Source organism: Neophocaena asiaeorientalis, unplaced genomic scaffold (assembly GCF_003031525.2).
Source record: "Neophocaena asiaeorientalis asiaeorientalis breed wild unplaced genomic scaffold, Neophocaena_asiaeorientalis_V1.1 scaffold418, whole genome shotgun sequence".
NCBI classification, from domain to species: Eukaryota; Metazoa; Chordata; class Mammalia; order Artiodactyla; family Phocoenidae; genus Neophocaena; species Neophocaena asiaeorientalis.
Genome location: NW_020175731.1, coordinates 539,712 through 561,465, shown reverse-complemented (window position 1 = coordinate 561,465; position 21,754 = coordinate 539,712). Strand labels below are relative to the sequence as shown.

The 21,754-nt window shown below is 48.1% G+C and overlaps 1 protein-coding gene and 1 pseudogene across 2 annotated transcripts in view; both read right to left on the bottom strand.

Annotated features, from left to right (window-relative positions):
• SYN3 (synapsin III) overlaps positions 1-21,754 on the bottom strand; it is a 409,114-nt gene that overhangs the window by 22,285 nt on the left and 365,075 nt on the right. The gene's annotated exons all lie outside the window — the stretch shown is intronic.
• On the bottom strand, positions 9,129-9,403 carry LOC112391046 (CDC42 small effector protein 2-like; annotated as a pseudogene).

Here is a 21,754-nt window from a genome sequence, read left to right as displayed (position 1 = left end):
AGCTGGCCACCTGCCTGGCAGGGGAGGCAGACCTAGAAAACAAGTCACCCCACCACTTCGTGTGGAAGAGAAAGGCAGCATTCCACCTGGGGAGTCAAGGGAATCTTTATAGAAGGGGTGGGCTCTGAACAGGGTTTGGAAGAATGAACGCGATTCTCACATGGACTATGGAGCAGGTGCGTTCTCTGGAGGGGATGGAGGATGGACAAGGCAGAGGCAGGAGGAGCCCGTAGGGAGGGGGGATGGGCCAGCAGTTTGGACTGGCCAAGGGGGCAGGAGGGTGGGGGGATGCCTGAAGAGGGTCTTCAGGGAATAGACCATGGAGGGCCTCAACAGCTTTGGTAGGGGCTAGGACGCTAGCCTGAAGACTCTGCAAAGCCACTTGACGGAGAAGAGTTTAAACAAGAAAGTAGCCTAATTTGTGTTTTAGAAAAAATCACTCAAGCAGCTGTGTAGAGGGTTGGATGGAGGGGTGTGATGTGGGATAGAGAGAGACCAGTTAGGAAGAAGAGAGTATGTATGTGTGTATGTGCATGTGGTGTGCATGGGCAGGGTGTGTCCATGTGGGTTGTGTGTGTGAAGTGTGTGGAGGACGTGCGTGTGGGATGTGTGGGGTATGTGGGTGGCATGTATATTTTGTGATGTATATGTGTGGTGTTTGCATGTGCGTTGTGTGGGGTGTGCGGTGTTTTTGTGTGTGCAGTCTGCGTGTGCATGTGTGTGTGTGCACGCACTGGACATGGCTAGCTCTGCTAGTCCAAAGGCCTGGGGGAGAAACTCGCTCACACTGTTTACTGGGCTGAGGCCAGGAACATGCGGTGGTGTCCTGGGGTCAAGGAGAGGTCTTAGGAGAGCTTCCAAGGCCAAGTGCAGGGGAAGAGGCCAAGGCTTTGTGACAGCGATCTCAGGACATAACAGAGGCTGACTCCCAGCACCTGTGGACAGCTGGGTGGGTGCTCCCTCCCCTGTCATCCTCACTCGGACAGCAGAGGGGTTCTGAAGCTGGGCCAGCAGTGGGCAGAGGCCAGATCCACTGGGGGGCTGGGTGGGTGCTGAGTAGCCTGGGTGGGGGGTGGTCCTGGCCTTACAGCCTCTTCTAGTCCTTTTCTGCCCACCCTTCAGGCTCAGCAGTGCCCTGACCACTCCCTCCCTCCATGATGATGCCCATCCACATCTGCCCCAACTTCACAACTTACACGGCATATTCACAGCCCTCCTTTGGGACCCAAAACAGGATTGTGAGGCAGGCAGGGTGGCCATTATTATGGCCACTTAACATGGGGAAAGGGAGATTTTTCTCCTTGTCCAAGGCCATATAGCAGCTAAGCACAGAGCTGGGAATGAAACTCAGGACTCCAAAAGCACAGCTGTTCTTGGAACAATCTCAGGGTATCTACAAGTGCATGCCTGCGGTCCCGCCCCACAGATCGTAAACAGCGATGGGGAGGGAGGCTTGGCAAACCTTCTCTCTTGGCTCTTTGTGCAACCCAGCCTCAGTGGCAGGGTGCCTCCTCCCACCGGAGGCCGAAGCTACCCTTTGTTCTAGGTCCTCTAAGGCTCTGACTGCCTGCTGTTCCCTCCTCCCTCAGTAATAGGACCCTTAAGTTTTACCTGGGCATCTGGTCTCTCAGCTAAAGATTATTTTGTTCCAGTCTCCTTACAGGTAGATGTGGTCAAGTCTCTAAGTCTGGCCAGTGAAACTGTGAGTAGATGTGATGCGAGCAGCCTCCGGGTGGTGCCTTTAAGATGAAGGGAACCCTCCCTTTCCTTCTTCCTTCTCCTGACTGGGATGTTTACATGATGGTGGGAGCTGGAGCAGCCTTCTTGGACCACAAGATGGAAGCTGCATGTTGAAGATGGCTGACTAATAAGGTGGAAGGAACCTGGATTTCCAACACCATGGAGTCCCCAGTCAGCCCTTGATTGTGTATGCTCAGACTCCCACATGAGAGCAAAGTAAACCTTAATCTTGTTTAAGCTACGGTTATTTTGGTCTTTGTTAAAGCAGCCAAACTATATTTCTGCCATGTATTTTTCATCTCTTGCCCTTTATTGATTCTTTATCCTTTGGATTAACATGATCGTGGATCCACTAATCTCAAATTCTTCCTGCTTTTCAATACCTCAGTTACCACTGCTCTCTCTGTCTCTACATCCTCATTTCCCACTCACTCCTAAACCAGCTCTCTCTGGATGTCATTCCCCACCACTCCACCGAAACTGATTTGGCAAAGGTCACCTTCGACCTCCTCGTCGGCAAATACAATAGAGCTCCCTTTGCTCCCTATCCTGCTTTGGCATTCTATGGTATCTGAAGCCACTGAACTTTTCGAAATTTGGTTTTCATGCCACTATTTTCTTCCCTTTTTTTCCTGGCAACTTCTTCAAAGTCTATATTGCTTCCTCTTCCTTCCACTGCCCCTTGGCTGGTCATAATGTTTCATTCTCAGCCAACATTTGGGATCCGGTAAAGAGAGAGTTAACAAAATGTAAGAATGGGGGTGAGAGCTTGCAGGGACAGCTTGTCTAATTCATTTTTGTCACTGGGTGGATCTGGAAAGGACCAGAGCCACTTCTAGTGTCCCAGTCAGAACAGCATACACTGCAGGCTGTCTCAGAGATTTCTGGTTGTCCACAACATCCATTCTCTTTTTCTAGAGCAGTGGAGCACCTTGGTCTGGGGGCGCATGACCATCCAGAATAAACATTACACCTCCCCATCTCCCTGGCACCTGTGTGGAGTCATGTGATCATGGTTGTGTGATCACGTTTCGGTCAATGAGATGTGAGCAAAAGTGGGGCCTGAACTTCCAGGTCTGCCTTATAAGGGAAGTTTGTGTGGGGGGATGCTTTTCACTTCCTCCTTTCCTCGTCCCGCTAGCTGAAGTGGGCTCCATTGAAGACCTTGTGTCTGAAGGGCAACACCCCAGGAAGGAATGATCAACAGGATGGAAGGAGCCTGTTAGGTGAGAGAGAAGGTCCTAGCTTGTTTAAGCCACCTTAGGTCTTTGTAACAGCAGCCGAACTTCATCCTTAAGTAAATATTTGTTGAATGCATCATGCATGCATTCATTTATTCACAGGATAGACAAAAGAGAGCAAAGAGAGAAAGTATAGATGTAGAGGTTTAATTATTAATGAATTAGTGGTCATCCCAACCTCCCTTTGCGAGCCCTTCTCTCCTAGAGCAGTCGGGTTGTTTGGGGTGGGGAGCTCATCCTGCCCTCTTCAGGACTGAGCAGGTAACCCAGGTTTCTCATACATGGGCTAGTAATTTTGTTCTCAAATTGTGTGATGTCTGAGCCCCATAAAACCTGGCTCTCCCACTGGCTCCACACATGTCTGTCTCCCCATTAGACTGTGAGCTTCCTAAGGACAGACAACATGTCTCGGTCCCAGTTGTAACACCAGGGCCTGGCATGTTGCAGATCCTCCAGATGTGTTTGCTGGATTGATTTTAAGAAGCCTGGATAAAGATCTGCTTGTAACTTGGGAGGAGGCAAGCGGATGGAAGGAAAAATAAGGGTGCTTGGAAAAAGGCAAAGAAAATGTGTTTCAGGGAAACATGTTTTATAAGATGAATTTTTCTGTAAATGCTCAGGCTGGATTCCACACTCAGAGGTTTACCGCTTTCTAGTGTAGCGCCAGTGGTGCAATCAGTTAGCGTGAGCCCAGTACTTGTAAGAGGTTTACAGCTTCCATTGTGAGCCTTGAGAACCTGGTGAAGTCAGGGACCCTGGAGAATGGAGCGGGTGGCCTGGTGGGTGGTGTTGGAGGGGACTCTGGGTGGGTGCTCAGGCCATAAAGGGAGGTGGGGTGAGGAGCTATTGAGGACGGCTAGCCATGGGGAGGGTGGAACGGCTGCTGGCCCGGGGAGGGAATTACTAGCTGGAAACCCCTCCAACTGTTCACAGAGACAAGCTGAAAACAGGAAGCTTGAAATGAGCTGTGATTCAAGATTACCCATTTCCTGCTCTGGGGATCCGTGCTGGGGTGCCACACGAGCTCCTTGACTCTGAAGTCTCACACCCTCACGCTACCTCCCTGTCCCCTCTACGCCCCCTGTCTCTTCTCTCCTCCTTCCTCGCCCTCCCTCCCTCTCCTCCTCCTGGACCCCATCCTTCTTCTCTCCCACATCCACTGCCTTCTCCCAACCTTCTCCTCTTACTTTTAGTATCATTTTCCTCCTCTTTGTCCCGTTCCCCCTGTGTTTTCCTTTGTCACCTCTTACTTCTCCTGTCTTGTTCCATCTCTCCTTTTCCCCTACTTCTCTACACCTCCCTTCGCTTTCCCTGACCCCTTCTCAGTGCCTGTCTCCTTCTTCCTGCTTCCCTTCCATGCCACCCTCACCCTGCCCCCCATCTCTCCTACCTCCTTTCCCTCACTGTTTCCCTGTTCAGCTTCTCATACTTTCCTCCTCGCCAGCTTTGTGAACTGCTTTACCTCCCCGGTGTGAGTGCGTGGGTGAGTGTGTGTGAGTGTGTGTGCGTGCACACCTGTGCTCCATCAGCAGGGTGAGAGAGGAGGGAGAGTGAAAACCGAGGGAGAGGAACTGGAGAGAGGAGTCAGGGGACAATTCCGAATCTCCTCAGTGGGATTCATCTCAGAGGCCTCCTACTCCAAATCCCAGCTGGGACGGGCAAGCCATCTTCTACAGCCTCGGAAGACTGTGCACTATTTGCTTGAACACCTCTAATAACAGGGAGCTCACTACTGGGCAAGGCGGCTCATACCATCTTAGGGAACTTGTTCTACTGTATATTAGACCAAGAGTGAGCGAATGGTTCCAGTGGTTGATCATGCAGGGTACATCTCGGCCCTCTGCCTTGTGTCTGCTTTTCACCCACTGGATGAGAGCCACTCAGCTGTGCCTAAGTCACTCTTTTCTTTAACCCATCCCAATGTGAGCTGGTTCCAGACCCTTTACTACCTTAAATGCTCCCCTTTGATACTCTCTTAAACTATGTGGTGTCCAAAAGTACACACATACTCCAGATGTGGTCCTACCAGCTGAGATTGGATAAGACCGTCACCTCACTCTATCCGGAACACATCTGGCCTAATCCTGCCTCAGGGCCTTTGCACTTGCTGTTCCTTGCTTGCATGGCTCACAGCCTCACTTCATTCAGGTCTCTCCTCCAGCCTCACCTTCTCAGAGCTGCCTTCTCTGACCACCATGTGTGAGGTTACTCCTCCCACCCAGCACTCCTCATTCACATTACCCTGCTTAATTTTTCTCCATAGCATTTCCACCACCACTTCCTTATCTATTTATTTGTTTGTTGTCTTTCTTCCCTACCATTCCACTGGGATATAAGCTCTGCAAGAGCACTGTTGTATTTCAAGCACCTAGAACAGCAGGGAAAAATAGGCGCTCAGTAAATTTGTTTTATGATCGAATAAATATATGTAAGTATTTACAAATATGTATTGAGTGCCCATTATATTCAGAGACTAACTGATCATTTTTCCAGATACTATGCTGGGGGCTGGGGATGCAATAGAGAACAAGATTTATGATTCTTATCCAAATGGAGCTTTGTGCCTATTAATTATCTTGCTCCTATTAACGTAGCTAAATAAAACATTAGCATTTCTAAGATCCATGTGGAGCTTGTTCTAAGCTAATGTCTCTAGATCATTTTTAAACACAAGATCCTGAGAATCCACATCTCTCCAAGCTTGGACTTGAGTGGTTTTAATCCCTGAGTAGGACTTTATGTCTACCTTTTTCAGTCTTGGTTGGAATCCAATATTGATTCTGTCATCTGACCTGTTAACTCTCCCTCTCAGCTCTATGTCATTCAAGATTTTAGTACATTCTTCCTATACATGTAATCCAGCTCTTTGATCTTACCTAAGTTACTTCTCTGAGCTTTAGTTTCCTTACCTATTAAAGGTGATTATAACAATCACCTTGCAGGATTATTATGATTTTTAAATGGAATTGTAATGAATGTCAAAGGACCTACCTAGCATAGCGCCTGGCACCTAGTAGGTGCTCAACCAAAGTTGTTTATCTTTAATTAGATAGTTGTTGAGATTCTTTGCTGACCTTGAACCATCAATCAATGCTTTTTTTTTTTACAGTTATTTATGCAATTATTCATCCAGTGCCAAAGCTATCTCCTGTATAGTCATCCAAACTGATGAGGAAAAGTTCTTCTTTTTAGATGAGTGCCAGCTAATAAATGCAGAATAAGTAAGAGAATGAGAATGTCAGCCTTCTGCAACAATTATGTTACTGCAACAACAGATCTAGGCAACAATGCTCAATGCCAAAGACCATTGGGAAAGACTGATGGAGAACTCCCTGATGCGTATATCAGGCAGACAACACCTGAACTCACAGATCAGTCTTAAATCCTAAAAGAGAGTCGGACATGATTACATCTACAGATATGCAAGAGAAACACTCACTACCACCTATGAAATATTCTTGCCAAAACCTAGAACTTGAATCAGACCAAGTCTCTACATTCATCCACCAGGTTATAAGAAATGCAGACACTGGATAGGCACCACAGAGCTGTGATCAGCTGAATTCAGAAGGTAGGAAATTCTGCAGGAAAATGACCTTTTCTCCCCCCTTCCAACAAATAAATGACAAGAAAAACAAAACCGAACGAAGGGAACTGCTGCAGATCAAAGGAGACTTCCATCATTCCAACCTTGCGAAATGTGAAGGCTTTATCTGGATACAATGAAAGAAAATCAATTAACATAGGACTATTGAATACTGACTATTTACTAGATATTAAAGAATTATTACCAAAGTTTTAGGTGTAAAAATAGTATTTGCCTACGTTAGAAAAGAAGTCCTTATTCGGACTCTCAACCACTGCGCCACCAGGGAAGCCCTGAAGTATTTTTTTAAAAATATTTATTTATTTATTTGGCTGCGTCAGGTCTTAGTTGCGGCATGTGGGCTCCTCGCGGTGTGCGGGCCTCTCTCTAGTTGTGGTGCACAGGCTCTAGAGTGCGTGGGCTCAGTAGTCGTGGCGCACGGGCTTAGTTGCCCCACAGTACGTGGGATCTTAATTCCCTGATCAGGGATTGAACCCGCGTTCCCTGCATTGGAAGGCGGATTCTTAACCACTGGACCACCAGGGATGTCCCCATACTGAAATATTTACAGAGGAAATGATGTGATATATGGGATTTGCTTTAGTATAAGCTGGTGATCCACAGAGACAGAAAGTAGATGCATAGTTGCCAGGAGCTGAGGTAAAAGGGGAATGGGGAGTGACTGCTAAAGGATATGGGGTGAGGAAAATGCCTTGGAATTATACAGTGGTGATGGTTCCTCCTTGAGGAAGCCACTGAATTGTACTTTAGAAGACAAATTAGTCACGTGAGCCAATTCCTTAAAATAAATCTATCTATCTATGTATACACTTCTTATGGCTTCTGTTTCTTTGGACAACCCTGATGAATGCATTGTCTCAACTAGAGCTGCAGCAAGAAGACAAAGATGCCACCTCCCAAAGTGATCTGTGACAGAGACCACTATGGCCAAGAACTGGTAGATTCACCCATGTTGATATTACAAGGTTGGGTTGCTGGAGATTAGAGATTCTGAGACGGTGATTTCTTAGGAAAAGTTTATGCCAGCCTACCACTCCTCCCTTGTGCTACGTCTGGTAGGAGCTTCAGTGGGACGCCCAGCAAGACTGATATGTGTCTGGTGTTGAATCCTTCCCAGGCCATCTGCAGGTAAGCATCCTGCCTTTGGTTTATCCAGGCTAAGGATGTACGTGCTTCCTGTGGCCACAGGTGGGTTGTGTGGAGAGAGCAGCGGCTGAAGGAGAGCGGCATCTCCACTGCCACCACCGTGGTGCAGGCCACATCATCCCTCTTTGGACTGCTGCAATCATCTCTTTTAAAATTCCTCTTGCCTAAGCCAAACCTCAGACTGATTTCCTCAGGCTCTCTGGGTGTGGGCCAAGTCATCAGTATTTCTGGAAGCTTCCCAGGCAAATGCGTGCAGCCCAGGTTGAAGAGCTTATATGATCTGGTTCCTGGTCATCCCTCTTTTGCACTCAGCCAAACTTGTCCCTGACTTACTGCTTTTGTACTTGCTATTCCCACTGGTGGAATAATTTTCCTGAATACTTTCCCATGGCTGGTTTCTTCAGGTCTCAGCCCAGATGACCCCTCAGAGGCTTTTCCAACTACCTGATATCAAGTAGCTACTCCTTCCTGGGAAGTTTGTACTGAATTATCACTACTTTTTCTTACCATCTTTGACTATCTGAAATTACTTATTTGCTAATGTGCTATTGTCTCTCTCCTCTATTAAAATGTAAGCCAAATAAAACCAGAGCCTCCTGTGTCTTGCTAGGAGACAATATAACAGAGTGTTAAAGAGTGCAAGCTCAAATCCCAGCTCCATCACTTATTAGCTGCATGACCTTGGGGAATTTACTTAGCTTCTCTGTGTCTCACTTTCCTTATCAGCAAAATGTGGGTAACTTGTTTTTGTTTTTGTTTTTTGAATGCAAGCTTTTCTTTTATTATAACTCTAAATAAAAGTCATACTTCTAAAATAAGCTACAAATTGCTTTTTTTGTGTGAAACTGATGTGACTTGGTGCCACAGCTAACCTTTCTCTCATAGTAGCAGTATCATCAGCCCCTGGCAGCAAGGAAGTGTTCATTTCTGGCATCCCATGGGCTCCCACACAAGCAACTTCATAAAGCATGCAGATACTACTCTGCTGAAGTTTCAAATGAATAGAAATGATCACTGTGCTTATGGGTCTCATACCTTCCAAAATATACATAAATGGTGACAAATCAAAATAGCAGTTCTTTGCTTACCAATAAAATCATAAGGCAGAGGGGTTGGAGTTGGAAAGAGAATTTGTTAAAAATGCGGGAAAAAATGCAAAACAGTGCTAGCATTCACAAAAAAGATCATGCTAAAATCAGATCCACATTCATAAAAATCAATCATTAAGCCACAATCCAAAGAACTCTGTCCATGAGTCCAAAGGCATGCATGCCAGCCGAAGGAAATGCAGGATTCTTCTGACCATAGTTTCTTCAGAGCAGAATAGTAACGTGTCACTGGAGTAATCACAACAGGGTGAACAAGACGCCATCACGTGGAGTAGGGGTCTGGGGCTATCCTGCCTTCGTGTCCACGAGCTGCATCTGCACGTTGGCAGCCATGCCACCCCCGTAGCCCCCCTCGGACTGCCTCTGGTTCTGAACGGAGCTAACGGAATTCATCCCACTGAACACAGGTCTCCTGACCCAACGTGAGCCGTGTGCACGAAGTCTGTGGGCTCTCCAATCATCCCTCGGTCAATCCGCCGGCGCCTTTTAGGTTGAGGCTGTTCTGCAACACAGCAGTTGAAACACAACCAGGATTCACTCATGCTTACAGTCCAAGTCATAAATGATCACCAGTGAAGTCTCCAAATCTCAACTCAGGAAGCTTCACACAGCAGGCTTCTCAATATGATATATGTCCAACGATGCCAAAATAGTAACTTTATCACTTCTCTGTGTTTTTGTTCCTGGAAGTCAAGTATCTTATATAGTCAATCTAACAAAGAAAAGGTCAGATTGTTTCCTTTCTTTGCTTCTGATTCTACAGAGACTAGTTCCTGAACCACCAGGAAAGGTATAAAAATTGTTGTCTTGACTCAGGACCTTAACAGGTAGTCACTCACTCCTTGTCAACAGAGCTATCTCTGGGTTGAGAACATTCCATAATATGCATACAGATGACTGTAGACTCACTGTCAGTATAAGTTGTTCCTTGAAGGTTTCTTCTCATTTGGGTTCGAGGTTTTACTCAAAAATCCACACACTCACAACTGGCCCTATCGTAGCCTTTGTCTCCACTGCTCTCGCTCTGGCCACAGCCGCTCTCGGGCAGGCTCCGCCGCTGCTGTCCCCCCACGCCCGCAGCTGCGCTCCCCAGCGCGCTCGCCGCTCAGTAACTTGTTAATATGAAGAAACTACTCCTGATCAAATGTGGATGACTTGAATTGTTGTTGAGCATTAAATGAGATACATGTAAATAGTTTAGAAGAACTCTTTGTTCATTACAGGCATTCAATAAACGTTAACTATTATCATCGTTCCTTTTTATACCCTTGACACCCAGCATAGTGTTTGGCACACAGCAGATGCTCAATAAATATTTGCTGAAAGAATAAATGAAGGGGCCAGTCATGGGAATAGCTGGGTAAAGAGAATCTAGGCAAAGGGAAAAGGAGGTGCAGTGGCCCTTGGGCTGATGCTCCTGGTGGAAAAGAGACTCACTCACAAGCATTAGCAGAAAACTGAGCCTTGACATCTTTTTGTGGAAGCTGAGGGCTAACAGGGATTCATGCTTGAGGAAGGGCAATCCCACTTCCTCTTAAAGGTGAACACTGGGAACGGGGTCAAGATGCTTCCTAGAAGAAGGTTTGGAATTCAACTTGATAGACTTGAGCAATTGAAGTCCATCGCCCTATTTCAATAGCCTAGAAAACATTTCGGGCAAGTGTGACCGGGGGCTCACGCCAGCCACATCCATCTCCCTCAAGTTCCCACAGAAGGCCCACTTTGGAGCATGCTCCATCTGGTGTGATGGCTGGGACAAGCTTGTTTTTTTCAAAGATAACTATTTGAGGCAATTTACTGAACCAGGTTATTTACGAATAAGCTAAAAGCTAAGAGAGGATCTACCAAAAATAATAACTGTAGCTTCGGAACACTTGCTCTGAGGTCTCCTTCTGGCAATAATTAGCTGGTTGAGCCAGGTGGATATTTAGGCCACTCCTAGTTCGAGATAATAAAACCGTAACTCTGGCTCACAAATGGATGCTTGTTTTTCTGTTTTTATAACAGGAAGGCGTTCTTCCAGCTCATTAGAAAGTGGTCTACGCTCCTTAAGAAGCTAATTAGATGGAGTGAAGGGGAAGAGCTAAATCTCAGTTTTCCCTCCCAGTAAATGTTTTCCAGTCTTGCCCCACCTAGACTCTCAAGGCAGGACTAAGTGTAGGTTCTGTGCTTACATCATTAACATCAGGCCATGCTTACAGAGCTTAGCTCAGAATCTTTCCTGAGCTCTGCATCAAAAGCTTCAAAGAGGTAAATGTGAGTTTCAAAGAAGCCAATGCAGAAATTCTGAAACTTTCTGGATTTATGGTGCCTATCTCAGGAATGATTTCAAGGCATTCCAAGGCCAAAAGAAGTACTAAGCAGCTTCATTTGTTAAGTAGTTAGAGCTAAATAGCTTAATAAATATTTATGTTCTAACAACTTAGTAACTGAAATAAACAATGCACATAATATTTTTTTTTTTTTTTTTTTTTTTTTTTTTTTTTTTTTTTTGCTGTATGCGGGCCTCTCACTGTTGTGGCCTCTCCCATTGTCGAGCACAGGCTCTGGATGCACAGGCTCAGGGGCCATGGCTCACGGGCCCAGCCGCTCCACGGCATGTGGGATCTTCCCGGACCGGGGCACGAACCCGTGTCCCCTGCATCGGCAGGCGGACTCTCAACCACTGCGCCACCAGGGAAGCCCCCTGCACATAATATTTTTATTTCATTCTTAAATAACTACAATTACTTACAAATGAGATGTGTGTGCTTGCTGGGCACTGCACAAATTCCCGAACCTTAGAATCAGAGAGGGCACTTCGCCCGCATTTCCTGTTCCACACTGATTTTCAGAGCACTTGCCTTTGAGCACAACTACCGCCCAAAACCCAATTTTGCAAAGATGTGATGTCATCGAAAGGAACATGTTGTGATCTAATGTTGAAACTGTGAACCACCTCGACTAGTAATTTGCATGGTGTCTGACCGTTGCCCAGAACTGCCATGTTTCCCTTGAAAATTCAAATATGCTCTGCCGCCCTAGGGCGTTGGGTGCAGGGTTTGGGAACTGCAGGCCTAATGTTACTACTTTTGGCACCCTCCCCCCAGCAGTGAATAACACAAGCCTCTGGTGCAACCTCCCTGGCGAACAGCCTGTCTGCCGCTCCTGTGAAACGTAGGTCTGAGAAACCCATGGGGGCGGGATATCCAATAAACCCGCCTGTGCTTTAAACCAGTCCCTCGTTTAGGAAAATTACAAGGATACTGCGCTTTTTAAAATGATGTAAATTCTGTTCTAGATTGACTCATCAGGACCAGGCTCTTAGGTCAAATGTGGCTTAGTTAACGAGTGTAAGGAGACTATTTGGACTAGTCCTTGAACGTATCTGAAATAAAATAAAATGTTATCTAAGTGCTGTATTAAACAGATAATCAAGGCACAGTCCCTGCCATTGAGGAGTTCACAGTCCATGGGAGAGACAGGTACACGGACAGGCAATTCAACAGAGGGTGATGCATGTTGCAACAGAGGCCAGGTGTGCAGCACAGGGACCCTGATGCACCCTGGGGTGGGTGCCAGGGAAGGTTTCCCAGATGAGGTGATGGATTCTACTCCAACTTCCTTTGTCATGATTATGAAGAAGAGGATGAATTTAAATACAAAGCTTCTCTTCTCTTTTAAATCACAAAGAAACAGTTTGAAGTGGGTGTTGGCACAGGGCTTTACATGTATCTCGTTATTTTCACATGTATTCTTTCAAGATATCTATTTCTTATTGAGCACTATCTATGTGCCGGGAACTGTACTACACAGTTCACCTATAGTATCTCATTTAATCTTCACAAACAACCCTAAGTGCTTCCAGTCACGATGTACCCACCCGAGCCCTGTCTCTGTAACCAACTATAAAACTGGAAAAAATTAACGAGGCAACTGTTTTGAGGCAGTGGGAACAGGCCATGCAAGGCTGATCCCTGAGACAAAGGACAGCAGGAGGTGGGCCCCATGTGGGCCCAGCCCCTTTCCCAGCCTCCTCTCAGGCTCTCTGCATGCGGTGGTGACACTGGCACTTCCTCAACTACCCTAGCTCTTTTCTGCCTCTGGGCTTTTGCATGTGCTGTTCTCTCTCTGCAAGGTTCTTCACTCTTGTCCTTGCATGGCCAACTCGTTCTCATTCCTCAAAGCTTTGCTCATGTGTCACCACATCAGAAGTTCCTCCAACAGCTCTGCCATGTTTTTCTCTTTTAACAACCCGTTCTTCTCTGGCCTAGTACTGAGTAAAGTTTACAACTGTATTTCTTTGCTCATTTATACCCTATCTGCCTCTCCCACTAGCCCATGATTTCCAGCGCTAGCACAGCAGCTGGCATGCAGTAGCTGCTCAATAAAGAGATGTTGAATGGGGACTTCGGTGGTGGTGCAGTGGTTAAGAATCTTCCTGCCAATGCAGCGGACACGGGTTCGAGCCCTGGTCCGGGAACATCCCACATGCCGTGGAGCAACTAAGCCCGTGAGCCACAACTACTGAGCCTGTGCTCTAGAGCCCGTGAGCCACAACTACTGAGCCCGCGTGCCACAACTACTGAAGCCCGTGTGCCTAGAGCCTGTGCTCCGCAACAAGAGAAGCCGCCGCAGTGAGAAGCCCGCGCACCGCAACGAAGAGTAGCCCCTGCTCACAGCAACTAGAGAAAGCCTGCACGCAGCAACAAAGAACCAACGCAGCCAAAAATAAATAAATAATAAATTCATTAAAAAAAAGAGCTGTTGAATGAATAAAGGAAGGACGTATTAGATTGGTCTCTCCCTTTCCTGTGGGAGGTGGGGGAAATGGGGAGACAGGGAATTCCTCCTCCCCTTTTACAAAAGTCACAGAAACTCAGAGACCATATAGGGCAGATCTGAGAAGGCTTCGTTAAGGAGTTGGGACTTGAAGACATGACCACTCAGTCAATCCTCCTGGTATCCATGAGAGGGAGATGTTATCCTCCCCATTTCACAGATGAGGCTCAGAGAAGCGAAGGACATGTCCAAGGTTTCCCTGCTAGTAAGTGGAGGGATAGAGACTCAGATCTGGTCTGGTGAGTTCAGAACCCCACGATCTGTTCACGACATTGCCTTGCTTTGAAAGCAAAGGATCGAGGCAACTCTTCTCCTTCCTATCTTTTTCCTCCCCCCGCCCCCCGCACCCCGTATCCTCGCCTGGCTTTTTGCAAACTCTACTGACAGATGGACTTGAGCTGGCAAAGGGTAGTTCCTGAGAGCACAATGGGGCAGGTGCCCAGTCTCTTCCTGGAAGGACCTGGGGAGGACAAACTCTGCCAGCCAAACTCCACAGCTGAGGTGTCCCCCAGCTGGAATCGTGGCCTTGATGACTCAACCCAAGGGCCCCTTGGCCAAGGCAGCCTATGCCAGGGACCCCGGCACGGCTGAGGCTAAGAGCTGACTCACAGGGCAGGCTGCCACCACCTGAATCACCCACTCCACCTCTGGCTGGAGAGAAGAGGTTGGGGGCTGGGGTGGGGCACTGGGCTAGGACCGCGTGACTCATCTGGTGAATAAATAAAAACAATGATTGTAATAACAATAATGATGGACCATGACAGCTACTCTTAATGAGTACTTTTCATGAGTCAGGTGCCATTCTAACAGCTGTATATTAATTCACATAGCCTTCGTAACAATCCTATGTAGTAAGAACTATTATTTCCCTATTTCACACACGAAAAGACTGTGACCCAGCAAGGTTATGTAATTGGCTGCAGGACCCAAAGCTGGCATGTGGAAGTGCTGAGATTCCAACCAAAGTCTGTCTGACTCCAAAGCCCAGCCATTCATTCAATAAATATTGAGCCCCTGCTATAAGCCAGGCACTGTTGTGGGCACCAGGGATACACTGATGGGGTTGAGAAGTTAGTAAACAAATAAATATATGACATATTAGGTAGAGATGAACATTATGGGGCAGATAAATTAGGCTAAGGGGGTGGGGCTTACAGGGGTTAGGGTGGGGATGTGATTTCATATCGAGGTTGTTGGAGTTCTCCCTCATAAGATGGCATTGAGCAGAGACCTGGAGGAAATGAAGGAACGAGTGATAGGCCTATCTTAGGAGGGGAAGGATGAATGCCAAGGCCTGAGGTTGACCTTGGATTGCTGAGTGTGTCTGACGAGCAGCAGGGAGGCTGGTGTGGATGCAGATCAGAGCAGTGGGGCAGGGGCACAAGTCACATGGGGTCCAGAGCCATTGGGAGGATTTCAGCTTTTACTCTGATGCTGGGGGGAGCCAGGGAGGGCTGGGGCAGGGAAATGACACAATCTGACTTACAATTTAAAAGGATTCCTTTGCTGTGAGAAGACTAAAGCAAGGGCTAAAAGGCAGGGAGACCAGTTGGAAGGCTACTTTAACAACACAGGTAGGAGACATCAGTGGCTTGAAGCAGGGTGGCAGATTCTAGAAATATTTTGAAGGTAGAGCTGAACGGATTTGCTGATGGGTAGGACGTGGGATGTGAGAGAAATGCAGGACTGAAACATGAGCTCAAGGTTTCTGGTTGGAGCAACTAGAAGGATGGGTCCCCTCTCCCCCTTGCCTCCTCCCCAAATGGGAAAGGCTGTGGAAAGAGCTGGTTTGGGGGGAAAACTAAGTGCTCAGTTGTATCCATCCTCCGAGGTCCTGGTGGACGTTTGGTCATGCAAGTCTGGGGTTCAGAAGGGAGGGCTCCCCTGGAGATTTAAATTCATGAGTCAGGGATGTACAGATGGTTCTGAAAGCCATGGAATTGAATGAAATAGTCTACGGGCGGGGAGGAGCTAGAGGGGGGTCAGAAGACTGAGCCTTACGAGCCAGAGTGTAGAGGTTGGGGAGATTAGAGGGAAGCGGCAGAGAGGACAAAGGTACAGCCACGGAGGCAGGAGGAGAACCACAGCTCTCTCTGTGACACCATCCTGTTAAGGAACCAAGTGGGCTGAGGCTTCCCAGAACTCTGGACTTTTCTGTGCAGGAGAATGGATCTGGGTGGTCATTCAGGGGCCACTCGATTGCTCTTCAGCCCTCTTCTCTTCCTTAAGGTGAGTCTAGGTCCTTCCCTCCTATTCTCTCCCCCTCTCTCCTCCCTTCCTTTCTTCTTGCCTGGTTTGCAAAGTGCCTTCATGTTCAGTTCCCTCCTGTGGCTGCTCAGGGGAAGCTGGGGGTGTTCAGAGCAGGGCATCACGGGAAGGACTGCCATGTCACCCCAGAGCCCACCTTGGGTTCTCAGCAGAGACAGATACTCTAAGACGGTTCCTGCCTTCTGCAGTGAATCCTGTGGTGTGCCACCCGGATCCCCCCTTAAGGACAGACGCACCTGTTCCCCGAGCTGCCTGGGGTGGTGGCTGCTGAGGGCTCATGGCCGCGTTTCTCCCCAGGAACCGCCCTCAGCTAAGGGGAGATGCCCTGCCCAAGTTAACACCACATTCCTAGGACAGCCCACATCCAGTGACTGATTGCGGCTGGAGTTCAACGGCCCAGTCCCTTGCCATGATTTGGGACAATTCTGAAGGGCCATCTCAGCTCTGGAACTCCTCATGGAGCCAGCTGAGGTCCCTATTGTAACTGCACTGCAGTTCAACTTCTCCCTCTGCCTAATCTAATCCTGCTTCCCTCACTTCCCAAGGCAGTGTTCCCAAGTGCAGACCCTAATGCATAACGTGTAGCAAGTCCCCATCTCAGAGTCTACTCAATATCGATTCCCCGCTTCCTCCATCCTAATAGAACCCCAATTTTGTTTAGGTATCTACCCATCTCCACTCAATCATGGGTTTCAGGGGGAACTGAAGCTACTCCCCATACAAGAGGTGATTACATTCAGTCAACCAGAACACAGCACGCTTCTCTCACTGGCCCAGGGCTGGACTCATGAATGAACTGTCTCAGTGAGGCAGAAGAGAACATCTCACTCCATGATGGACGTGAACAGGGAGGCACGAAGCATATAACCCAGAATGCCACTAGCAGCCAGGGTAGGACAGAGGAACCTGCCCAAGAATGAAGCTGGGCCTGAGGCCAGCCAGCGGAGACAGAATGAGCCTAGGACCTCGGCGACACTGAGACACTAATCCCAGGCTTTCAGAGTGTTTAAGCCAGTTTGAGGTGGAATTTTCTGTTACTTTCAGGGTCGATTCATTTACTTGCTACTGGCTGTCTAAACCTGCTTTGCTGGCCCATGGGTGTGTCTGCAGGAAGGTGTTCTTGTTGAGGCTCTTGTCTGAGGCACAATTTTTCCCTCCGAAGGGACTTGGGGGCACGGGGTCCTTTTCTTCAGCAGCAGCAGAGTACCTTTAGGTTGGGGGAAAGCTATCAGGGAACTCTCTTATTTCCAAACTCCTGCAGTTTCCTTCCATGTGGAGGGAGTGACACTGCTGGCCCATCTGCCCCTGTCATTCACTCCTCCTCAAAGGGTGTGAGAGACTCAGATCAGAGGGTCTGAAGGAGAAACGGGGCACACATAGGAGCCCAGCCCATTCTCTTCTTCTTTATCTTTGGGAGCTGTCTTTCCCACAAACAGCATGTAATCTGCTCTGCTTCCCAGACTGTAAGTGTTTTGAGTCAGGCCCAACATGGGGAAGCCTGAGGCAGCCCAGCAATGTCTGTGTTTGATGGGCAAATCTGCTAATTCTGGGGTTTGGTTTTGAGAAGCCATTTGCCTGCACACTTAAGCCACAGTCTTTAATACCTTTATTTGTACTAACGCACTTGATTTTTCAAATTCCTTACTATTACTACACCCCGGCAACTCCCACAGAGCCTGCAACATGGCTGACTGGTTGGAAGAGGGTATTGTAGGAGCAAAGTCAAGCATGAGGCTGGTCGATGACCTTTAATGCTTCTTCCAATCCCAGACTCAGTGATTCTATTATCTGACAAAGAGAAGTACCCCAGTTGTGTTGAAGAGACAACCCCCTAACACTTAATTTCAAAAAGCATTCATTCAGTGGTTCCTCATAAGAGACCTTCCACAATGAATAGCAAATAGCACCATTGCTAGTGGTCTTATAAAAGTTGCCGGAATCTTCCCTTGACCCAACTGGAACCTCTCTCCTGCCCTTTCTCACCTTCCTTGCATGACCTACTGGCTTTGTGGGCTGAACAGAGGGCAGCAGGCTCCTTGCAGAGCTCATTAAGGTCTGCTTTTTACTTGCCTGAAAGCCATGCTTAGTAAATCTCCTTTCTGGGGTCTGAGAACTCGACCTTCGGGCAAGGTACCATCTTGGTTGACTTGCAGGGTTTTGACTCACTGTGAAATGATCGCCCTCTATGTGACAGGCCCTGACTGCAAGCCCATCTCCCCCGTGTCCCTGCCTAGCACCCCCCTTTGTCTGGGCTTTTCACAGGGAGTGTCTCGACCCTGGACTTGACCGCTCTGCCTCCCTGTCAGCACTTCTTGGTTAAGCTGCTCCACCCCACTCTCTTTTCTGCCCAACAGGAGAATAAAGGGAGCCTCGGAGCCTCCTAGCCGGATCAGATTCCAGATCGTTGTGATGAAAACACACTAAGCCAAGCAAACAAAGCAGATGCTCCCTCAGCCAGGCTTATTATGTCCACCTCTCTGTGGACATTTCACTGCTTCGGGCCATGTCTGTCTGCCAGCCGCCCAGGGTCCCTCCTTACCATCGGGGCCATCAGCCTGGGCTTTCATGGCAGGGGCACATGACCAACCAAAACCAAGAAAAAGAACACTGAGAGCCAGGAGGCTGGGAAGGGACCTCACTGGGTGACCTTGGGCAAGTAACCTTCCCTCTCTGAACTCCTGGCTTCAAAATTAACCATGCTAGCTTAGGTTATAAAAGCAAAAAGGGCAGCATTGTCCACAACAGCTAAGATATGGAAACAGCCTGTGTCTGTCAGTGTATGAATGGATAAAAAAATTTACGGTGTGTGTGTGTGTATGTGTGTGTGTGTAATTGAGCCACGAGAAAGAAGGACATCCTGCCATTTGTGACAACATAGATGGACACTGAGGGCATTATGCTGAGAGAGACAAATCAGGCAGAGAAAGACAAATACTGTGTGATCTCATTTATATGTGGGATCTAAAAAAAGCCATTCGATAGAAACAGATTGTAGAATGGTGGTTACAGGGGCTGGGTGGGGGGGGAATCGGGGAGATATTGTTACAGGGTGTAAGTATGCAACGAGAAGATGAATAAGCTCTGGGGATCTGATGCACGGTGAAGTGATTACAGTCAACAATACTGTATTATATATTTCGAAGTTGCTAAGAGAGTAGACTGTAAACGTTCTTACCACAAAAAAGAAATGATAATTATGTGATGGGATAGAGGTTTTAGCTACACTAAGGTGGTAATCATATTACAATACATAAATGTATCAAATCAACATGTCGTACACCTTAAACTTACACAATGTTATGTGTCAATTATATGTTAATTTTAAAATGTAAATTGAGGTTAAGAGTGTGGTCTCTGAAGCCAGACAGTCTGGCTTTGAACTCTGGCTCACCAAATGCCAAAAGGGGGTTACTTGACCTCTATCTCCCAGCTCCCTCAACTGTAAAGTGGTAATTAGTACCCAACTCAGGCGCTCTAGATAAGAGGGGTAAGTTAACCTGTGTCCAGTCCTCAGGCAGTGCTGGCACATAGCACGCTCTCAATAAGCCATCATCACCCTCATTGTTCCTAAGAGGCTCACGGTTGGTAAGGGGAGTCAGGCATGTAGCTGAAAGTGCGCCTAGGGTTCCGATGGGGCGGCAGAATTGTGCGCAGGCACGGTGCAGGCACAAAGTCGGGATCACATCCACTGAGGGCTTGGGGAGAAGTCCAGGGAACGCTCGGACTTGAGCTGAGCCTAGTGTTGAAGAGGCTGACGCGGCGCGGGGTGGCCGTGGAGATAAAGAGGGAGGGAAAGGCAGAGGAGCGTGAAACCATCTGGCGTGTTTGGGGACTGGACAGGGAGTGGGTGTGAGGGGCCCTGGGTGTGCGGCCAGTGCTGAGAGGACCCCAGAGGGTTTGGTGGATGCTGGGGGACCTTGAAGGCTTTATTCATGGATAATGTGGAGCTACTGCTGGGTTTTAAGCAGAGGAGGGATGTAGCAGTTCTGCGTTTTAGGACCCCAGTTCAGCAGACACTGTGGAAAATGGATGGGTGGGGCCCGCCGGGAGCCCTGGCGAACATTTATAGGCAGTGATTGCTGTAGTTTACACCAAAAGTGATGCAGAACTGACCTGAGGCAGAGGGAAGAGAAAGGCAGGGAAATGCAGCGAATGCTCGTGGTGGATGTGGGGTCCAGGGAGCCAAGCAGGAGAACCCTGTGCTGAGTGTTGATCACACGGCGGCCATTGTGGGAGCCCTCTGCACTGGGACTCTGGCCATGACGCAGTGAGTCCCAGGGAGGGTGGAGTAGCTTCAAGGTCACACAGCTGGTGAGCAAAGGAGAAGGATGCCTATCCACAGTCTGGTTTCAGAGCTCCCAGGCATGACTACCATGCATGGCCGCCGCTCTACAAGAATGGCTTTTATCCAGTGCCTTGCATGCGCCGGGCATTGCTCTAAGCCCAAGATCACCCAGCTAGTAAGTGGCAGAACTGTGATTCAAACCCAGACAGTGGAGCTCACGCCTTATCACCATGCTGAATTAGTTTGGGTGTCATTCTGATTCAGGTGAGGCCACAGGAGTGGACGCGATTGTCTAAGGCATTGCTGTCCCTACAGCCACGTGTGTAATTCTAAATTTTCTAGTAACCACATTAAAAAAGGTAATAATAAAAAAAATGAAATTAAAAACATGTTTTATTTAACTCAGTGTCTAAAAATATTTACATTTGTAATCTTTATAAAAATTATGAATGAGATAGGTTCTCTTCTTTGTACCTTAAGTCTTTGAAATTGGATGTATATTTACACTCACAGCCCATCTCAATGGAGCCACATGTCAAGGATTCAGCAGGCATGTGTGGCTGGTGGCCACCGAATAGGACAGCACAGGCCTGAGGAGTCACCTACAGTGAGAAAGAGGGAGGGACAAGGATGGGACCCCAGGGCAGCCGGACAGAAGGGCGGAAGAGGGGAATGCAAAGGAGGTGAAGAAAGTCTGGCTGGAGAGGAAGGAGGAAAGGCGGGTGAGAGTGGTGTTCCAGAAGACGAGGTAGAACTGCATTCCAGGAGACAGGGCAACCATGACAAATGGCCAAGGAGCAAAACAAGGGGCTTAGGACTTTATCAGATTTGTCCATCTGGAAGGCATGAACGATCTCTGCCAGAGGAAGTTTCGGGGAGTGGTGGCAGCTGATTTAGGAAGGCTTCACAAAGACATATTTATTCTTTGCAAGTCGGAGTGAGATTTGAACATGCTGCAGTGTTGGAAAGATGCCAGTGGAGAAGTAGCACTGAGAACCAGGGGTGAGAAGGAATGGACGGGTAGCCAAGTCTCAGAGGATACGGGTGGAAATGAGAGCCAGAGCTCAGAGGGAACACGAACTCAGAACAGGAGACACGACAGCACTGAGACAGGGAAGATGGGTGTGGGGGAGGGCAAAGGCATGGCAAGGTGTACACACGTGAGGACAGAGGTGATGAGGTGACTCTGCCAGCATCAGTGAGCTCTGTGACAGGGGCGTGGTCCTCTTTTTGGGGGAAAGATGTGGGACTTGCAGAGTGCAGTGAGGTTCTGAAAACACCACCATGGGGATGGGAAAGGCAGCTGACTAGGGAGATGTAAAAGCTTTGCCAAGACAACTGGGGGCTCCTAAGGCTAGAGGCCATATATTTGTAGTTGCAGCATCAGATCGGTGGTCTTGGTTTAGAAGAGATGAAGGTTCATGGCCGGACTGATCCAAGGTTGGGAGTTCCAGGGCAGGCGTGACAGGGGGACTAGAGAGATTGCTCATTGATTCAGCAAACAGGTGTACATGGCTACTCAGTGCCAGGTACTGTT